We start from the raw sequence: 6,268 nt of genomic DNA, 5'->3' as shown, positions 1-6,268 counted from the left end.
GAGGATGGATGGACGATGGCATGGAGGGGTGAATGGCCTGGCATGACATTTAAGAGATGTCTCTGTTTGTCACTTCAGCACACTGCGCTTTAATGCTGGAGCATAGAATATGCATACAGGCCAAACTCGTATAAAGACACGGAGACCTTCGTGGCAAATTCAAGAGAAAGGGACCACTGTGTGCCCAGTGATGTAACACACTTTTATGACTGATATGCATTACAATATGAGAACATAGATGAAAGAATTTAGTGCTTTGGCAAGAAGTCATATCCCAGGATGCTTTGCTCTCTTAACTCACCCGTTTGCAGCCATCCCGGTTATCCAGTTGGCCTCGCCTATGGGGTCACTAGGCCTCTATAAACTTGGGGGCTTTCTTTGCAGTCCTGTGTGTGTGTGTGTGTGTGTGTGTGTGTGTGTGTGTGTGTGTGTGTGTGTGTGTGTGCCTCTCGGGCAAACAATCTCCATTCTCCAAACATCACATGACCACGTAAGCTGTTGAAACCGGCACCGTCTTCAGGTCCGGTGGCACCTTGAAGTGTTTTTCATTTGCCAGAGAGGAGCTGGCCTCAAATGGGAACCAGAGACAGGTTTAATGTCTGATTCTTAACCTACTGCAGCTGTGTCTCGCACACATACAAATACACACACACACGAGCGCACACAAATATCAGGGGTCCACACACACACGCAGGCGAGCTGTCTCAGAACAGGGTTAAGAATGAGCAACTGTATTACACCAGAGCAAATGAGAAGCATCACATCAACGGAGGAAATCTCAAACATTTGTCCACGTTTATCAATACTGCCATATGCGTGCAACATCATGATCGGCTTAAAAGCTTCTTGCAAACAAGCGCCAAAAAGCTCCAAAGGGCAACTATTGTCTCCTCTGCAGCTGCTGTATTTTGTAACAAGCATTACAGATGTTTCCTGTGTAAATATGTTTACTGCATAATGACACGCAGTGTGGCTTTTTTTAATATATATATATATATATATATATATATATATATAAAGTACAGCACGAAACCATAGAAAGATGTTTTTTGGTTTTTTTTGCACTTTCCTAGCAAAGGAACGGAGGCATGTCACTGCCCGAAGAAATAACTTTGTTCCAGCAGGTGCTAATGTATGTGAAGGAATTCATGAGTGAAAGCCACCTGACACCTCTGATAGTATCTTATTAAGGTGTGTTTACCCAACATGAGCAGAGTGTGGAGCAGTGGGAGGGGGTAGAACTAGTTGCAAACTGGCTTTGTTTGTGATTGTTTTAATGAGAAAGAGGGGTTTGCGTTTCAGGCTGTAGCCCTTGGTTGAAATATTCTTCTTGTTTTTTTCTGTCAGAGATGACATGGTTGGGAGATATTTAACTGGTTAGTCCGAGTTCAGTTTGTGCATGCACTGCTGGGGCGGCTGAAACGGTGCTCTTCGCAACTGTGACAGGAAACAAGCAATTGAGTTTCTGTGATGTCTTGTGGAAGAATTGAAGAAGCTGATGTGTGAGATAGAAACACAGACACAATCATTTGAAGTGGCAGAAGTAGAGTGAAAGCACTTTCTTTTCTTTGATGATACAGATATAGGCTTTAGGGTGTAATGCCGTGCAGAAAGAAAGAGAAAAGTTGTGTAAATGTCAGGAACACCTAAATTAAAATAGGATGTAGTTTAGACGAGCTTGTGTTGACTTCAATGCAAATGTAAAATGGAACGAGAATAACTTTTTGCAAACTGCATGACCCACAATGCAACAGCGGGCCATTGACAAATGAAGGTCATGTTCCTCAGTGGGTGGGGTATGCTGTGACCTACCCACTTCCCCTTCCTATAAATCCTTTCAGAGGCAGAGCCAAAACCATACTGGAAGGATTTATGTATGTATTGTGTTGCTTTTGGTCTTGAGAATAGTTTATATTTTTCAACACTGTGATGAGGGCAGCAGCGGTTTGGAAGAGTCATAATAGAATTACTTAGCTTGAACTCTGAGTTTGTCTAAGTGCATTTGCCTGCTGGGGCTGGTAAAGCATATTTCTTGCTGTTGGGATGGAAACGTCTGATGTCACATTGTCAAAGCGTTTCATTACTTAGACGAGTCCACCAACACCCCCCAAAAAAATCTAACCAAGAGTTGTCATGTAAATCTTTTTTTTTTCTTTCTGCTTTGAGCATGTTCATGTCTTCGCTCACTATTTTTAGCCTCTCGACTGCAATACTTCACGTTTTGTTCGTTGTGTAACCATTTATATGGCTTGGGTACTTCACGGTTGACGAGATTTAAAATTTCGTAATTGTTGAAAATTCACAACCGTTACTAAAAAAGAAAGAAAGAAAAAAAGACAGAGAGAAATGAGCGAATGCAGACTAATTACCGCAGATATTCTGAACTGTAGTTGGGTGAATTGAAATAAATTAAAAGAAACCTGTTCCTCATTTCTGCTGGAGACACTCAGGACCCGCCCTTCGGGGCGCTTGGAGGTCCTCGGCACCCGAGTTTTTGAGGATCCCCTCCTCCCTCCTTCTGTACAAGCCCACGGGGTTCTTGGCCCTGCTTGCGGACGCGGTGATGCAGGGGTTAACGTGGTGACGTGGTGCTCCTGAAGCGGTGACCCGCGGGGCAGTCAGTGTGGTGTATGAGTGAGGTGTGGTGGTGGTGGGGGCTGCTGCACTGGAGGGGGAGACGAGGAGAAAGCCGTGGCTGAGGTGCTGCCCGTGAAGGACAGGCGACTCCCAGCAAACAAGCGGCACAAACATTAGTTTGCGATGACTTCCAAGCTTCTTCTCCATCCTGCGTCTCACTGGTTTTATGTACGTAGGTGTCCGCTTTATCAGCGAAGCGCCTTTCCTAAAGGGAGCACGGTCTTCGCGTGCGATTTCATTTGAAATCACGTCTCTGTTTCTTTTTTCCCCCAGTCCACAGCAGACGCAGCGAAGCAGGCTCGACTTTCTTCCTGTGGAGATAAATTCACTTTTACGCGCATACTTGTCTGGACCGTTCGGACTTGATCAAAGGCGGCGGAGGCGAACGCGCAGAAATACCGCGGACTCTTTAACGCCCGCGCTAAACGTTTATAGCGCTTTACAATTGAAAAACCCACCGTGTATGGCGGTGGGTTTTTTGTTGTTGTTTTGTTTGGGTGTTTTTGTTTTGTTTTTGTTTGTTTTGCTTATCTTCAGAAATAAACCTCCCCTCAAAAAAATAAAAAAAAATAGAAACTCTGGAAAGCGTCTACATACAGAGCAGGCAGTGATGCACCCAGTGGTGAATTTAAAAAAAGAAAAGAAAAAGAAGAAAGGTGGGTAAACTGTGACCTCCAGGCGGTAATTGGGCCTACCATTTGCCAAATAACCGCCACTATAAACAAATGGGCCTATCAATTAGATTTCCAGAAAGGACTGATTGCTCCTTTTCATGCCAGACTTGAACTATTCCGCAAATAAAAACAAGGAGTTTGGTGTGGTCTGCCTTCCATTACAGCGCCGTGATAGGGCAAAACATGGTACGCAGATGAATGGTAGACCTAGTTTAGTAGTCTGATCAAACTTGTGGAGTGAGGAGGAAGCAATGGGAGGCCAGTTTGGTGAAAAAACAAAACAAACCCCCTCTTAAAGCTAAATATCAGAAAGTTGCACGTGTGACTGGCCTGCTCTCCTCCTCCTGCTCCACCTTCACGCATAGATCCGGTTCAGCACAATCACAAATGAAAACAAACAGTAGTGGTGAGAAAAAGGTGTGAGTGTGTGAGTAAATGTGTGTGAGCTCAAGCTACACCTTTGTTGGTGGGAATGGGAGTGGGAGTATTCCTGGTGCGCGACTCATATAAGCATGCCTGATGATGTCCCTTTGCCCCCTCCCCTGAAAAAAAAACCAGAATGCAAGAAAGCTTCTAGTCTCCTGCAGGAGACGAGAGTGCATGGGAAAGAGAGGGAGAGGGAGCAAGGGAGAGTTTCTCCATCAATTTTCTATTTAATGTCAGCGCTTTAGCTCCATTGTGGGAGCAAGAGGACGCGTCATCCGGGCATAAATTTGCTATTATACAAGCTTCACGGAGACTCACATCCAGAAGATCCTGCCGCTTGTAGACGGGAGAAATCCCTCGGTGGGTAAATTCGGCCAAAAAGAGTTAACATGTAAGTAAATGGGAGTACTGTTTAAGGCTACACAGTTGAATGCGCGTTAAGCTCGATTATTTTTACGTTTTGGGGAGGAAGAAAGACTCTCATTTGATTTTCTTTCCTTTTTAGTTTAAAGCTGGGCGCTTTGGGGGAACATCTGTTTATTAGGTAGGTGGTATTTTGTTTTGTGTTTGATGTTATTCAAGGAGTGCTTTCTTAAAATATATATCTATATATCGATCGCTGTGTTTTCTTGTATTTTCAATGCCATTTTTTTAAAAACTAGCCTAAACATTTCTATAAGCGTTTTTTGAGCCGTGGCCCCACAGTCCAGTAGCGTATGCGTACATGAAATTATTTATTTATGTATATGTTTGATTGTACAACTGTGATTATTTATTTAGATCTAAAAACGCACAAAACGTTGCAGAATCGCTTTTGTAGGCTGAACGATTCCAACAACGGTTTGTCCTAAAACGTGATATCTGTCATCAGACACAGATGGATACTTTTAAGAGTATGAAGTTAATGCGAGAAGGTCTGTCAGTTGGGGCCTCACACACACACACACACACACACACACACACACACACACACACACACACACACACACACTTCTTCGAGTGACACCCTTTAGCTGGGTGTTATAATTTATCAGGTTTTCTCCTGTTATATTAAGTTACGCGGCAAAACTGTGCACTTACACTGAGCTCTTGTTTATCTGCTTGTCTCCCTCTGTCTCTGTTCACACAGCAACACACACACAATAACACACACACGGGCAAAACGTTGGCAGGCAGTTCGTCTGATTTCTGCCTTAGTTTGATAAAGTGGCAGCAAAGGGGGGGGGGGGGGGGGGTAGTTTTGACTGATCCTGGATTTGGAGACTGATGCAGGGATTTCTCTTTCCAGCCCCCCCACACCCACCACCACCACAGAGTTTCCACTGCATTATTGCTTTGTACTTGTGCTTTATTTATTTAAAAATAAACGTTCAAAGACGCATCCATTGTTTAGATAATTAACAAAAGATTGTGGCCGACGTGATTACGTAAAGTCAAATACAGTGTTCACGCCCGCGTGCAGAGTTCCCAGAGTTCCCAAGTAGAGCCAACACACCGACGCTTTATAGGAAAAGAAAAGAAACTTCAGTTTGCAGACACGGGAAGTCTGAACGAAACACTCCCTTTAATTCTGATCGTTTAGACACACACATCTGGAGTTTGTCCTAAAAACTAAAATAAAAACTAGTAATTTAGTATTTTATTTTACTAGTATTTTATTTTATTTCATGTCCCAAAATTATCTAAAATTATACAGCAATTTTTTTAGCAGGTTGAATAAAGCTTGCTCCAATTATAATGTAGCTTTTAATCAGTGTTCATTTTGTATGGACAAAAAAAAATAACATTATGTACATATATATAGTTAAAGTTATCTTCACATTTTTCACATTTTGTTTAACTTAATGTGACACTGAAAGTTGTTTAAAGCTCAATCTCTGAACACATATGAGCACACTTCCAAATCTAATTATTGTTGGATGGGTTTTAGATGATCCACAATCTCGTGATTTGTGTAATTATTATCAAATACATTCAAAATGAGACTTCCATTATGGTTTGAGCAACAGACTCCAGGACGTCCTGAGGACTGTATGTTCAAAACTATTCAAAACATCTTCCTCAGAGTTGAAAGATTTCTGAAACTCTTGTTTCTTTAGTCAGATTGCTGCTGGTGCGTCACCGTGATGGAGTCACGCAAAGTCCTGTGTTGCAAAAGAAGCAAAGGAATCAGTGGCGTTTCTTGAAATGCTGTGTGACTAGTTGCAGAAAGTGGGTGACCTCTTGACCCCACTGTCCCTCGTGGAGATACTCTGTATTATATGAACATTTTTTTGTGAGCAACCAGACAAATACAAAGGCGTCTTTCATTTTCAACGTCCCGCGAGTGTGTGAGTGCATGTACACGTCTCTGCGGTGGAGGAAGTGCTGTCGACGTCTTAAAAGACAAATACACAAATTAAGAAGGTACCAGGCTGAGGTGGCCCCGCTGCCCATCAGACACGCGTTATATTTAATCCACTTATTTGTGTGTATAATAGCAATATCTCCCAAAGTTGCTTACTCCCCCACCCCTCTCTCTCCTCACCCTT

The 6,268-nt window shown here is 42.9% G+C and overlaps 1 protein-coding gene across 1 annotated transcript in view; it reads left to right on the top strand.

The window, feature by feature from the left end:
* Nucleotides 1–3,919: 3,919 nt before the first annotated feature.
* Nucleotides 3,920–6,268, top strand: part of bahcc1b (BAH domain and coiled-coil containing 1b) — a 61,878-nt gene continuing 59,529 nt past the window's right edge. Inside the window, exons 1-2 of the mRNA XM_087845373.1 lie at nucleotides 3,920–4,128; nucleotides 4,243–4,281. The gene's annotated coding sequence lies outside the window, so the exon portion shown is untranslated. The remainder of the gene's footprint in view (nucleotides 4,129–4,242; nucleotides 4,282–6,268) is intronic.

The sequence above is a fragment of the Neolamprologus brichardi genome, chromosome 8 (assembly GCF_056152115.1).
Source record: "Neolamprologus brichardi isolate AB-2024 chromosome 8, ASM5615211v1, whole genome shotgun sequence".
Classification (NCBI taxonomy): Eukaryota; Metazoa; Chordata; class Actinopteri; order Cichliformes; family Cichlidae; genus Neolamprologus; species Neolamprologus brichardi.
This window is presented reverse-complemented; position numbering and strand designations above follow the sequence as displayed.